The following is a 15,919-nucleotide window of genomic DNA, read 5'->3' as shown; positions in this document are numbered from 1 at the left end:
TCTACCCATTAGGGAATACTTTTTTTAAAAAGGGGGTTTCTAGTAGTGATTGACAGATGCAGTCAGGCCATGAGGATTATAGGGGATCAGAAGGGATTTTCTCATTTACTTTCATTAACCCTTGAGTTTACTTTTCCAGTTTCTCCTGAATGCCACTTATTTCAGTCCTAACTGTTTCCTTTAACAGTCCACTTTTCTGTCAAACTCAGTTTATTTTTTAACGTATTTAGTGTCCTGAAGTGGTAGGGAGTAAAAGGCAACTAATGATGTAGTCCTACTCTTGAGTTACTCCAGCTGGAAGAGGATAAAATTGCTAGACCCGTGCAACTCCAAGTTAGGCTATCATAACAGGTTTATTAGCCATGTTAGGATTTAAATTGTAGAATTTAGTGGACTTTTCCTGTTCTGTGCTATACCACTGTCAATGCCATGGTGTAAGGAGAAAAAGGGGGCAGAGATGGAATCCTGGGCGAAGACTGAAGGAGTGTCCAGTTTAGCTGGAATTCTATCCTGCTTCATGGATCAGCCTCATTTTCTCTGAAGTTCTGACAGCTGTTGTAAGTGGAGACACACCCATAGGAGTCAGTGGGGAGACCAAGGTAACTGCTCATTGGCCATCCTATAATATCAGAGGTTAAGATGCCACCTAACCTCGAAGCCAAGCACATCACTAGGAGTATGCAAACCTTAGCAAGAAAGAAAAGCACGTGTATTAAGATGTGCGGCATAAGGCCATGCTAGTCTCCTTCGACAATGAACACGTAAAGGGGGGAGGGGATTTGGTGATGAAGAAGATGGGTGAAATGGCATTCGAGGAGTACTTTGTCCAAAGAACCACAGTTTCATGCTGGCACTTCTTAACAATAAAAGGTAAAGGTATCCCCTGTGCAAGCACCGGGTTATGTCTGACCCTTGGGGTGACGCCCTCCAGCGTTTTCATGGCAGACTCAATACAGGCTGGCCTTGCCAGTGCCTTCCCCAGTCATTACCGTTTAACCCCCCAGCAAGCTGGGTACTCATTTTACCGACCTCGGAAGGATAGAAGGCTGAGTCGACCTTGAGCTGGCTGCTGGGGTCGAACTCCCAACCTCATGGGCAGACAGCTTCAGACAGCATGTCGCTGCCTTACCACTCTGCACCACAAGAGGCTCAGGTTCTTAACAATAGTAAACTTTAAATCAAGAGGGACAGCCATCATGACAGTCTCATTTGGGCATGGGGCAAACCTCTCTTTACACAACAATCTATAAAAGCCATTGATGGGGCCATATATTGCAGATCCACAATGATATACAATACAGTAGTATATAATATACAATTCAATATACACTACATATGCAATAAACAATACCACTCTGTGTCCTTCTGCATGGGTTCTTTAAAAGGATGCCAGGTCATCCAGTGTCTGGTAAATCAATGATTTTTTTAAATTCCATATGTCTCAGTGAAAACCCATTTGCTAAATTGAACTCGGTATTCTCCCCTCCTTCCCCAGAAATATATGGTGTGATAGAAAATTAGTTGTGTCATACAAGCATTCACATACCAACAAAATGTTACACGTGGCAGGTGTGCAGTCATGGAAGCCAACAGGATGATCCTGGCACACTAGGAACAATTTCCTTCCTTCCTTCCTTCCTTCCTTCCTTCCTTCCTTCCTTCCTTCCTTCCTTCCTTCCTTCCTTCCTTCCTTCCTTCCTTTGATATACCACCCTCCCTTGCAGCTCAGGGCAATTTACATAGAACATAGGAGGAAAGGAATAAATACAGTAAAATTTGGTAATAACATTGAATAAAACAACAGTAATAACAGTGTAATGACAGTATAGTAACAATATAACAGTAATAACAATACAGCAGCACAGATACAATAGCATCTTAACTCATGGATGTTTTCTCTTCTCCAAAAATTACATCTCATTCATCCTCTATTCCTTTGAGCAAAACATTGGATCACAACCTTACTCGTGCAGCAGGGAACTAGAAAAGCAATTCTGTTTGTTTTTCTGTTGGCACCCCCTTGGCATCTCAAAGTTCCTCTGCAAAATTCAGGGCTCTCCTTTAGGTTAAACTGTTTCTTATTCGGCAAGTTAACCAATTAGTGCCAGACAAGTTAGTGACATCTGGACTTGATTAGGAGGGCATTAGCCGTTCTTTGGGATGTTTTGACTGGGACTCTTCAATGGGATTTATTGTACTTTATAGTTGTTTATTTTCCAATCAAAGTCAGCCTTTAAGTCAGGCCTGCTGCTGCAACCTCTTCTGAGCAAAAGGAAACACAAAGAAGGTCTCCGCTGACCCCTAGGTAGAGGGTCGCCCATCAATTACACAAGAACTCAGAGCTCTGAAAGTAAAAAAACATCAACAGATAAAAATGGCTCACTCTACACCAGTGGATGAAAAGTGAGGTGTGATGGGAAGAATGGCTGATGGTACATTGTAGCTCAAGGTATGTTTGAATTTTCACAAATGGGCCGAGATTGCTGGGAGATGGGGGTAAGTTTGAGAAAAAAGGTGTGATGAAAATCAGGATTCACCTGTGCTTCTTTGCATTCAAAGGGGCTTGCCTATGCAGACAATAGATGTTGCACTGTACTAAATGATCCACAAAGTTACCTTGATAAATTATTAGGGACTGTGGTCTATACCAGTGGTCTATACCAGTGGTCCCCAACCCCCAGTCCAACCCCCGGCTGTGGCTCCTCTTCGTCCTCCTCCCTGGCTGCTGCCTCAGGAGCTGCCCTGCCACTCTGCCGCCAGCTCACCTTTGGTGCTCTCCAGTGGCCACCATGGCTGGGGCTCTCCCTCAGTGTGGCACTGCGCAGCTGCTGCTGGCAGCACCCCCCAGCGAGTGGCGGGAAGTCAGGGGCATCAGTGGGAAAGCAAGTGGAGCAGGGGCTCAGGTGGCAGCGGCAACGTCCTTTGGCAAAAGACTCCCCCCCCCCCGGGCCTCAGTAAAATTTTCAAACGCTGACCGGTCCCCGGTGATAAAAAGGTTGGGGACCACTGATCTATACTACAAAATTAAAATCCAATGGCACCTGTAAGACCAACAAATAGGCGTGAGCTTTTGTGTGCGTGCACACTTCCTCAGACAATAGAACAGGGATCATAAGTGTACAGATATAAGGAGAAATTAAATTAGTAGCAAATTAGTAAGCAGTATCATAATTCCAAATATGCAGTATGATAATTCTTTGCTAGAAATGCCAAAAGCCTGTGGGTTCAATTGTCGTTCACAAAAACACTGGGAAAATAAAAATGGAAAAGCTGGTGATTAATGGCAGACTCTTTCCCAAGAAGAGAGGATTGTCAGGAATGTGGATATAAGAGTTCAATGAGGTTAGCATACGTAGTGAGATAAGAAACCAATATTCTTGTTGAGTCCTGGGGATCTCCAGGCTTAATGACTGTAGAGGGGGCTGGAACTGGCTGGGGAGGGACTGGATTGAGGTGACAGTGCTGGGACTGGAGGTGATCAAGGTGGTTGAGGGGGCAGAGGCTGGAGCTGTGGCAGTGACAGCTGCTGCACTTGCAGGAGTTCCACCCCCTGAATGGCACCTGGGCTGCTAAGGGGTGGAGAGGCGGGAGTGAGCAGTAGTCCACAACCACAGCCCCAGCCCCTAACAAGATCCCCTGCTAAGTAGAGATGAAAGGCAAGATGCTCAGTCCCCTCAGCTGTGCCAGGGTATGGGTTGTTAGCACTGTTGGCAGGTGCAGGAAGTCCCACCACAACACATGGTGCCTCTCCCCAACTTATCCAGGTAGAGACTTTCAGGGAACTGCTCCGTCATCTGTGAGTCTGGTGTCAGCCAGGGCCACTTCCCCATCGGTGACTGGCAAAGCACCTGGTTGTGCCCAAGGAACCCCAGCCAAGGGATCACTGACCTGATCCATTCCCCCTGCCACCAAGGGGTTGCGGAGGACAGGTCCCTCTGCCCCCTGAGGTAAATGGCTTGTTCTCATTATTTGTGCTGTAGTTTTAAGGATCCAAGTTGTTTTGAGTCCCGTTGCTCAGGGGGAAAACAGGCTATACATTTTTGAAAAAAGACTCATACGGGATAGGAATATAACAGCTTGCTGGAGCAGACTGGTGGTCCATCTAGTGCTGTGTAATGTTACACACAGCAGCTACTCAGTTGCCCCGGACAAAGAGGGTATGAATTCCAAGGCCTCCCAGTTCTAATATCCAGTAGTTTGCTGCCTCTTTATACAACACTTCCATTAGTAAATATCAAGGATGACATTCTTCAATAATTATGTCACATTGTCTGGACTGAAGTAGAACTGGCGTACGTTATGTATTTATTCCAGTCCTTTCAATCCTCACTGGGGCTATAATTTCCCCTTTTACCAGTGTTTGCTTTGGGTTTGCTTTTAGGTGCCTCTGTGATGTTCAGGCCAGGTCAAATACTTTTGCAGTTAGTATCATTTCTGTGGAAGTTCTCCCTGCATCACATCCTTCCCAGACTCCACCCTCCTCATGCACGGCCTTCAAAATTTCCCAGTATTCGCTGAGGCCTTGCTGACACTAGGGCTGTCAGCGTTGGGTTGGGAAATGCCTGGAGATTTTGGGGGTGGTGCCTGGGAAGGGTGGGGCTTGGTGAGGACGGAACATCAGCCGGCTATAAAACCACAGAGGAGCCATTTTCTCCAGGGAAACTGATCTTGATATTCTGTAGATCAGTGGTAATAGCAGGAAATCTCCAGATTCCACCTGGAGGTTAACGACCCTACCGGCGGTCCTAAAATTTGTTGGTAAGTGTGCTCCTGATTCATGCAGTTGCCATGGTCTCAGAATCCATGGATGTAATATCGGAAAGGGCTTTACGTCTGTTTCAGGTTGTAAATTCCTTGAGGTCAGGGACCTATCTGTGTACATCGATAGCATTGTACATGCATTTTTTTCAAAAGCTATAGGTCAGTTTGCCTGGAGGCTTAGTGAGGGCAGCAGAACAGGCACAGTGGCATCTTTGAGCTTTAGTCCCGCAAACGCCACTGAGCTTCCATCATGCCATGCCTAACAGAATGCTGAACGGTTCCTACTGATGAATGCATGAGATCATCGCAACACCAAGCAGAGCTTTTGTTGCTCCTTTGTCACACAACACCTGAAAACACCGCTTAGTTTAACAGACCCCTTCAAAAGACAGAGTTACGAAGCTGGGCCTGCCCTTGAGTACCCTTTCTTGCTCTGTAATTATAAGGACCGAGCAACGAGAAGGGCACCTGCTGGGGAAGGAACAAAAGCTATTTTGCTTAAACAATCACAGCAAAACTCCATGGAACATCAAGAGAGGAAATCACCGCTCCAGCAAACCTGGAAATGTTAGTTGCTTTAATAAAACTGCAGCTTGCTCCCCCGTCCCCAGACATCTGCCAAGATCAGCCAGTATGAAACGGTTTCCTGAATAGCCTGGATTGTCATTATAGTATTTAGCATTATCACATATCTGACCATTGCTGGCTTGAGTTTCATAATTTTTCTATTTTTCTTGCGTATTCCCTTCTTAGTTTGCCCCGAGAGATTTCTGTCTAGACAGTGACCTGGGAATGCTGGGGGGGTGGGGGTGGGGGAAGTGAGAAAGAGAGAGCATGTGATGGGGGAAGGGCGAATTTCCTTTTACATTTGCTTTCGTCTCTGTAATTAAGGTGTCAAACAATGCTTTGTCTCATTTCCAGGCTCTTTTACTGGTACTCAACAGCGTGACACAGAAGAGGCCTTCTCCGGCAGGAGAAGCTTCTGCAAAATCAACCTTTGATCCCTGCTCTCCCTATCGTCTTTGGCGGCACCCTCCCATGTCTAATGGTGTCTGTTGATTTCATCTGGAGATCTCCTGTAATTACAACTGATCTTGAAACTACAAGGATCAGTTCCCCTGGACCCGGAGCAAACGGCTGTTTTGGTGGGTGGACTTTATAGCATCACATCTTTGCTGAGTTCTCTCCCCTTCCCGGGTTCCACCTCTTAAGTCTCCAGGAATTGGCAACCTTAGACAATCTCAGATCCTAGGAATTAGATGACCTGTAGTGTTGGAGAGGGTAAGGGTCTCTTGTGGAGCAAGGTGGTAAGGCAGCCGACATGCTGTCTGAAGCTCTGCCCATGAGGCTGGGAGTTTGATCCCAGCAGCTGGCTCAAGGTTGACTCAGCCTTCCATCCTTACGAGGTTGGTAAAATGAGTACCCAGCTTGCTGGGGGGTAAACGGTAATGACTGGGGAAGGCACTGGCAAACCACCCTGTATTGAGTCTGCCATGAAAATGCTAGAGGGCGTCACCCCAAGGGTCAGACATGACTCGGTGTTTGCACAGGGGATACCTTTACTTTACCTTTAGTGTTGGAGAGAAGGGGGTTATAGCAGCATGGAGCTGGCACAACCTCCCCTTGGTTCACTTGTGCTTTAAAACTTTCAAGAAACAGGTTATCCCTTTGTTTCAAGAACAAAAAAGCCTCTTTTTTTTTGAAAACCAACATTTCTGGTTTTGATAGTCCGGGGCTGCCAGTGGCCATTGCCCACAACACACCGTTTGCCTGATCTGCCCTCTATTCTCCTTTTGTTTAAGTGATTCTGAACAATGAATACACACACAGGGTGTATTTTTAGGGAGTTGTTGTTTAAGCAAGGAAGGTGTTTAAGTACCTGGGGACACAAAAGGTTCTTTCCAAGGAGTCCAGAAGCATTTCTTCTAGGCTTGATCGATGAGAAACTGGAAAACAGTCATGGAACTTTGTTTTTGTATAGGTCAGCGGCGGCAAGACTTTTATATGCCCAGAACTGGAAAACTACGAACTTGCCTACAACAGAGGATTAGCCGTAGAAGATGCTAGAACTCGCTGAAATGGCTAAACTCAGGCACTGGTCAGAGAGAAGAACAGCTTCCTTTAGGATTAATTGGAAACCTCTTGTTGACTTCTTGCAGGAAAGAGAACAGAAATGATTGGATGACTTGTGGCTTTGGTGGTTAAAGAAAGGAAATGTGGAATTTTAATTTTTAAGAAGAGTTATAAAATAAGTATGAAATACAGATTGTAGATTATGAAGTGATTGGCTGGAGGCCTAAAAGAGCAATGCAATGAGGTTGACATCTCTCTGCTCTGTTTTCCTCCCTTTCCTCTCCTTTTTTTGTATTTTGTTTCCTTTTTAATTGCAGAAAGATTCGTAATAATCTTTTGATGAAAAAGAGAGAGAGAGAGAGAGAGAGAGAGAGAGAGAGAGAGAGAGACAAGCATTAAGAGCAGTGGCCTCTAATCTGATTTCCTGTTCTGCCACATGAAGCCAGCTGGGTGGTCTTGGGCTAGTCACAGTCCTGTTAGAGCTGTTCTCACAGAACAGGTCTATAAGAGCTCTCTCAGCCTGACCTACCTACCCCCACCTGCCTCACAGAGTGTCTGTTGAGGGGAGAGGAAGGGAAGGGGGTTGCAAGTAGCCTTAAGCCTCCTTTAGGTAGTAAAAAGCAGGGTCTAAAAGCCAACTCTTCCTTCTTCATCATCCATCTGAACATATTTCTAATGTTAATAATTCCTAGTCAGTAAAGTTTGCAAAGACTTGAACTTGGGAAGAGGCTTAAAGAAAGTAAAGAGGAACTCACTGATTCTCTATTAAATTCTTTGAAACCAGCCTGGAAATATGGAAGCCTGATGAGGAAGGCTAGCTATGGCCTTCTAACAAACCACTAAGCCAGTCTCCCACTAACCATTGCTTTGAATAGAGCAAGAGTCCAGGAGCACTTGAAAGCCCATCAAAATTTGAGGCAATGAATCCGTCTGGACTGAACAGAGATCTAGGTTTCCTGTTTCATTACCAATGCTGATTTCTCCATGCCTACTAGTGCTCTGCATATCACACCAAATCCAATCACACCTGCTAATGTCATTTGACATCTGAAGTCACTCCACATTCCTATATATATAAGGTGACCAGATTTTAACATTGCTAAAGCGGGACACCATTGACCAGGGGGGTTCTTTATTTAAAAATTGGTCTATATGGAGCAACAAAAAGTTTCATAGAACACAAAAATAGTATTATAGTATATATATTTTAATTTTAACATAAGTACAATTTGCCAGGTACCCCCAGATGTCCCTCCAAAAGTGGGAGAATCTGGTCACCTTATAGGATAGATGAAGAAGTGAGCAGTGACTCACAAAACCTCGTACCCTGCCACAAATTTTGTTAGTCTTTAAAGTACTACTGGACTCTTTTCTACTGCTTCAGACAAATGACCACTGCTGTGAATGGCACAGCTGCTTAAGGACCCACTCCAAGGATGAGCTTTAAAAAAAAAAAAGCAGCGATCAACACTCAAACTTTGTGTGATTCGAGCCCACCCTTTACCAGTAGATAGCTCCAGAGAGTGTCCATGCATTGGCTGAGAGAAAACAGGACACCATAGTGAGTGGCTTTCCACCTGCACACTTTGTGGCATTCAGCATCTAGAGGTAGCTATTTCTATAGGCTTTCCTGCATAATTTATTTTGCATGCTACAAGATCATGGGTAGCTGATGCCTTGGAACAGAGCCTACATTCCCATGAATGTGTCTCTCTTTGTGTGTGATTTGTTTTAATAACTTTCCCTGAAACAAACACTTAGTCCAGGAGCCAAAAGGAACATAGAACGAAACATGGCACATGTAAGTCAGAAACTGTGAAATGAAGTTTGAGACCAGTGGCACCTTTAAGACCCACAAAGCTTTATACAAGGTGTGAGCTTTCGTGTGGACACACACTTCCTCAGACCCACACCTCAGACTCACAACTTGAATAAAACTTCATGGGTCTTAAAGGCGTTCTGCTGCTTCAGACCAACACAGCTGCCCTCCTGAATCTATCTGCAAGAAGTTCCTTGCAAGGGGAATTTCCCCCTTTCCCCTTGCCTCCCAACTGGGTACTGCTTATGGTTCCGAGAACCAGTGTGGCGTCCTAGTTAGAAGGGTGTGCTATATCAGGGGAGACAAATCCCCACTCACCATGGAAGGCACTGGGTAATGTAGAGTCCACTACTCTCTCAGTCTCACATTCCTTGCAGGGTTGTTGTGAGAATCAAGTGGAGGTGGGGAGAACATTGGAAGAAGGGCAGGATTTTTAAAAGTTAAAGATGATAAGAATAGAGGCTGAGCCTGGGTGGAAGTATTTAAGATCTCTTAACTGTAGTTGTCTTCTCTGGGCTTCGTTGTGTGACTAAATCAATACAACATTCAAGTAAACCTATGATGTTCCTCCCCTCGCCCTGGACTCCCAAAAGTGAGTTAATACAAAAGCACCAACTTTTACTCACAAAACATCCGTTGCCATCTGGTGCCACATCAACTGAGGCAGATTTCTCTGAGAAGCTTAGCTTTTATAAGTGTTTTATTCTTTCCGCCTTTAGTTTTAGCACCTTTTAGGGGGATAATCTTGACCTTTCCCATTGGCCTTTATCAACAGAAATGAGGAAATCAGGAAGTTCCACTCCAGGGTCTCTGATAGGACTGTTGAGTATTTGAGTCTTGTGTATTGATGTCTTAGACAAATATTTATGGACCTGTTTCCTCCCCAAGTGGTCAGGCTTGCTTCATAGGAATATATAATCTTTTTTTTCCCTGTTTGGCTAAGAAAACCAGAGTAGCCAGGGATCTCAAAAGAGACCCTGTAGCTCCAAGGCAGGAAGGTGAAATGGGAGCTTTGTAAATCCCCCCCAATTACCAACTGAGGTTTATTCTTCAAAGTACAAAAACAGAAGCCATCCGCACAGGGCAGAAAGGAAGCTAATATTTAGGTAATTTATAACACAGAATATTTTAGAAAAGGGGGAATTCACTTCCCTCAAAACACTTAGGAACTGAAAGCTGGATTTAAGCAAGTTATGCAGGATCACACCCATAGATCCACGTTCTGTGAGCCAGGTAACTAACAATCTAGACCCTACATCCTCTGATCGAATATAATTAATTTGTGTGCTAAACAAGGCTGCTTTGTTATTTGTGTCAAACATTTTCATGGTGTCCCTCCAGGGGAAACTGGCTAAATTATTTAATTATTCCTTTCCAGGTGGGGGACACAGGATAGCTTACAATATTGTATTCTTTTCCTCCATTTTATCTTCACAACAAACATCCTGTGTTAGTCTGAGACAATGACTAGCCCAAGTATTCTTCTCTTGCAGACTGGGCATTCAGACTTGAGTCTCCCAGAACATAATTTAACCAGTACCCCGCATAGCGTCAATTGGCGCAGCATAATCCATAGACAGCAAGGGGTCCACGGTCTTCACAACTGTCTAACACTCGACATGTGTATCTAGTGCAAGTTGTCTCTGCATGGCAAAATACTGTGAGGAATGGATGGGCCTTTGAAATAGGTTCATATCATATAATTAGAGCCCAAGCAAATAAGCTAGTAATTGCAAGTGGAATGTTTATTTGCTGTTGGGTTGGGTGTACTAGGCAAGGAAAGACTAGAATGTTGGGGTTTACACTGGGTTGCTTTTTATCTCATCAATTGTGGCTCAGTTCAGACATTACATGAAACCATGGCTTCCTTCAACTATGGTTAGTTTGTGAGACCTGGATTTGACTGGCAGATGTTCAGTCAAGCCAGGGGTAGTGAAACTGCGGCCCTCCAGATGTCCATGGACTACAATTCCCAGGAGCCCTTGCCAGCATTGTAGTCCATGGCCATCTGGAGGGCTGCAGTTTGACTATCCCTGAGTCAAGCCATGGTATATGTCACCAAACTGATTCATCATTGGCCTTACTTTGGAATTTGTAGCCTGGGATTTCATAGAATAATTGAGTTGGAAAGGAACCATACATGCCACCTAACCCAGCTCCCTGCTCAATGCAGGATCAGCCTAAAGCATCCAGGAGAAGGATCTGTCCAGCTGCTGGTTCAAGACCACCAGTGAAAGGAAGCTCACCATGTTATGGGAGTGGCAGGATATAAATAAAATAATAAATACAAAGGTTTAGTTATCCTTAGATGGCTGATATTATGGTTGCCCGCTCTGGGTGAGGAAATACCTGGAGATTTGGAAGTAGAGCCTGGAGAGGCTGGGATTTGGGGAAATTTATGGAAATTATTATTATTATTATTATTATTATTATTATTATTATTATTATTATTATTATTATTATTATTTCGATTTATTTCCCGGCACTCCCAAATGGCTCGCGGCCATGTGTTATTGTTGTGGCATGATGTGGCATGTGTTATTGTTGTGGCATGATGCCAAAGCAACATGGAAGTGTATTTTTTAAACATTAATTTCATGACTTGTGGGGGGAGGAAGTTTGAATCCGCAGAATAACTGCTGTCAAACTATTGGTGGCTTTCATTGATTGAAAACCGGAGGAGCTGGGGGGAAACTTCAGGTTGTCCACACTTCCTGTTTCTCTGCTGCCTCATCAGGAGGCAAATGGCCACAAAGAGATTATTATTATTATTATTATTATTATTATTATTATTATTATTATTATGCGATTTATTGCCCGCCACTCCCTTGCGGCTCGTGGCGGGTTACAACATTCTAAAACCCCATAAAATCCATTAAAATCCGTTAACGATAATTACAATCCCCCAATTAATAGTTAGCAGGCTAACATGGCAAGATTGGCTAGTCCACTTCTCCCTCCCCCTACTAGCAGGTGGAGAGGGGATAGTGATGGTGGGATAATGCCCATGTGTTTCCCATCTGGAAGCATGCAAACGCATGGTTTCTTGTCACACGTTTGCAAGCAGGGGATGGCCCGCGTTTTATGCCCCCATGTGGAATCGGTCCCACAGTTAAGAGCACAATGCTAAGCAGAGTCACAGTCCTAAAGAGATGCTACCTAGATCTGCTTTTGGGAAAATGTTCCTATTCCCTGGGAGAAAAGTATTGTTGATATTGTCCTGAACCTAGATGTTGGATGACAGGAAGTTTTAGGTATATGAAATTGATACTGAACAAAAACATTGAAATTTTAAATATTCCTAAGGTTTTTAAAAATATTTTTATTAAGCTATATGATGTATAAAAGGTAAATTTGAAGAGTGCTGTTGAATATTTTGTATTTTTTGTTTTGTTTTTAGGGATGCAGAGGGAAGGCATAATGGTGCCAAATGCACATTACATCTCTTGTTTTGGATTATATATATATTTAAGAGCAAAATGTTCTTAGAATCGCACTGTTAGTGTTTTCAAAACAAAACAATGCAAGTGATCCCAACTCTTGATCCTCTGTGCCATAAGTTTGAGCCTATTTCTACATAAGATTGGGCTGCAAGATTACAAACAACACCAATGTTTGATTTCACCACGGAATGTATTTTTTTAAACATGTCAACTTTTGCAGCAGCATTATTATTTTTTAAAGGAAATGATATTAGATTGTCGCATCAGAAGACTTTCATTTTTAATTTTAGTTCATTATCTTTCTCCCTTATTAAGACAGGTAAATCTGTTTTGCGTTTTCATTATTCCATTAGTTGGAGACACCTCATCAGGAACGCAGAAAGCTGCCAACGTAAATAGGGCAATTTTCATATGTGAGATGGCCTAATTTGCTTAACCATCTCTTCAGGAGAGGCTGGCGCTAACAATTAGAGAAAGCTGCGTGCTTTGAAAATAAGTTACCATTGATTGTGTTTCAGTGGAAATGAAGTTTGTAATGTCTAATTGGATTTGGCTCAAGCGTCTCAGCCACAATAAGTTGACTTCAGGATGGAAAAAAAACCCTCCTGCCCAAACCTAAATATATAAAATATTTTAATGCAATATTGCCAATGCAATTAAAGTTGCATGCTAATGACGACATTGCTGATCATCACAGAATGAGAAGCAACAACTTCTGCAATATCTTTCAACATTTTTTTTTGATTTTGAAAGACACTCAGAGGGCTGAACTATTCAAGCCCAGGGTGCCTGAACATCCTATACAGGCCAAATTACTGCTTAGGGCAGGGATTCCCAGCCCGGGGTCTGTGGAAGCTCTGAAGCGGCATGGTATCGGTGGGGAAGGGGTCCAGGCTATCTTCTCAGCGGCTGCTCTTTTTCTGGTCTACATGAAACAGAGCAGGGGGAAGGGAGGCATGGGAGGAGAGGAAAAGGAGGGCTAAAGTTGTGGGTAGTAATGTCACTTTCTGGGGTGTGGCAGGGGCATAAGGCCAGCTGACATCACTTCTGGGGCTCCTTGAAGACTGAGAAATTATTTCTGGGTATCCTCCCTGGTCGAAAGGTTGAAAAAGACTGGCTTAGGGTGAGCCAGTTGCATCCAGCCACTAAGCATGATTAAGCCTTTTGAACACATGTGCAAAATCTTTGTTAGTGGCCAGACCCCTCCTTGCTTCAGGGGGCAGTTTGCTCGTGAATGTTCCTCATCAGCATTGTCTTTATTACTTTGCAATTATATCTCTGTGTGGGAAATGTGGAAATGTACGTCAGTTTCAGCCAAAGAACTGACCAGTAACATCTGCACTCACACAGAAAATTCACACAGTGGAATAGGCTGCCTATGGAGGTGGTGAGCTCCCCCTCACTGGCAGTCTTCAAGCAAAGGTTGGATACACACTTTTCTTGGATGCTTTAGGATGCTTAGGGCTGATCCTGCGTTGAGCAGGGGTTTGGACTAGATGGCCTGTATGGCCCTTCCAACTCTATGATTCTGTGATTCTATGACAATGTACTCTCCAGTCAGATGCCATGCTTTCCGGGAGCTGCCTGGATTCAACAACAACAACCTTTATTGGCATAAAAAATAAGACAAATCAGAATACAGTCAATTGGCTCTTAAGTTCATGCAGCTTGATTGCCATTTGTAAGAATTTAGCCAGTTTATCAATTGTATCTGGATCCTGATTGGAAAGAAGGAACTGTACCTTGCGTTTATCAGAGCAGCCAATACATTTAACTAGGAGTGAGTCTAGAGCTTTAGCCCGAATGGCATCGTATATGGGGCAGTAAAAAAAGACATGCTGTATGGTTTCTATAGAACCTTGTTTACATGGGCAGTGTCTCTGTATGTAAGGAATCTTCTGACATCTCCCCACCATAACTGCTGATGGGAGGATGTTAAACCTGGCAAGCATAAAAGCTCTGCGGTGTTGGGGAATAACAAGGTGGGAGAAATAGAATGTTAATTTATCAGATGGTGGAGAGATGCCTAAAAAAAGTGGAGAGCACGTTTTTCTAGTTGCTTGCTGCCTGGATTCCTCAGGGGACATCGTTATGGAGCTACTCTGCCACTGCCCTTTCTATCCCTAATATAGAAACCATGTCCAGCTGCAGGTCTGTAGCACCCCTAAGACTGTTACCAATCTTAAAGGTAAAGGTAAAGGTTTCCCCTGTGCAAGCACCGAATCATGTCTGACCCTTGGGGTGACGCCGTCTAGCGTTTTCATGGCAGACTCAATACGGGGTGGTTTGCCAGTGCCTTCCCCAGTCATTACCATTTACCCCCCAGCAAGCTGGGTGCTCATTTTACCGACCTCGAAAGGATGGAAGGCTGAGTCAACCTTGAGCCGGCTGCTGGGATTGAACTCCCAGCCTCATGGGCAAAGCTTTCAGGCGGCTGCCTTACCACTCTGCGCCACAAGAGGCTCTTGCTACCAATCTTATCTCCCCTTAAATGCTTCTTCCTTCCCACCACATCTAAGGAACTCCATTAGTCCTGATTAGCTTACCCACCAAACCTAAACCCATTTCTCCTCCTCTAATTCCTAGGTCATCAAGGCACTATTTGCATTTTTGCCTAATTTGGTCAATGTAATCATGTCTTTGTGTCTTTTCCTGGGTTTACCCCCAGGGCCATCACAGGTAATGTCTCTGCCTTGAAAAACATCTGAGACCTCATTAAATGTTTTGTCACCTGTCTTCTACGTTTCTTTATGATAAAATGGCAATCTCATCAAGTCCATTATTGTACGGGTTAAAAAGCCCAATCTTAGCCACCAAACACAAACCTGGCTATTAGGGGCCCATGCCAGAATCCCATGCATGTGTGTTCTCTGGGATTCTTCTCACACCACCACCTCCACGTGGGCTCACTTTCCTTCAGTGTGTGTGTGTGTCCTTTGGGTATCCCATATACATTTGGAACACTGGTTATTTGTGTAGTTTCTTTGGGCTTCTGCACATTGTGAAAGTAGATATAACTTTCTTTGTCCCATTATACTCCCCTATCCCTCCATCTCACCACTGTTTTTCTCTTGTGTGAATGCTTAGTTGGTTCTTATATGCTGCTTTTCTCTACCCGAAGGAGGCTCAAAGTGGCTTACAATTGTCTTCCCTTTCCTCTTCCCACAACAGACACCCTGTGAGGGAGATGAGGCTGAGAGAGCCCTGATATCACTGCTCGGTCAGAACACTTTTATCAGTGCTGTGGCGAGCCCAAGGTCACCCAGGTGGCTGCATCTGAAGGACTGCAGAATCAAACCCGGCTCACCAGATTAGAAGTCCACACTCCTAACCACAACACCAAACTGGCTTGAGGTTGGAGTTTTTGTGTGAAGCTGTTTCTAGACCTCTAGGCCAGGCACCACATTAGGGACCCTTGCTGTCTCAGTAGACTGTGTGTGGTGCTTATATATCCATTGTGTAATTGCAGTGGTGTCCAAAAATAGGCCTGTTGCATGGACTCTTACTGGATCAGATTGATGTTGTCGAAGACCAGACAATATTCCAAGGAAGGTCTTAAGGGTTTAAGGACTGGGACTTGTAACCCTGAACAGTTGGTCTCATACCGGATCAGTTCAGCTTTTGCTGAACTTCTGCCTTTGTCTCCTTGCAGCAGCCAGTTTTATTGGTCTCCCCCTGCCCCTGTCTTGCTCTATTTCTTCCTTACAAAGTGGTTGAAGATTCTTTCACCTTTACAGCCAGCAGTCTACCCCACATTTCAGTTCCAGCATTATACAATTTCTATTTCACACTTTTGTCTGTCCTCATCTTTTTATGTGCCTCT

The sequence above is a fragment of the Paroedura picta genome, chromosome 4, assembly GCF_049243985.1.
Source record: "Paroedura picta isolate Pp20150507F chromosome 4, Ppicta_v3.0, whole genome shotgun sequence".
Taxonomy (NCBI): Eukaryota; Metazoa; Chordata; class Lepidosauria; order Squamata; family Gekkonidae; genus Paroedura; species Paroedura picta.
This window is presented reverse-complemented; position numbering follows the sequence as displayed.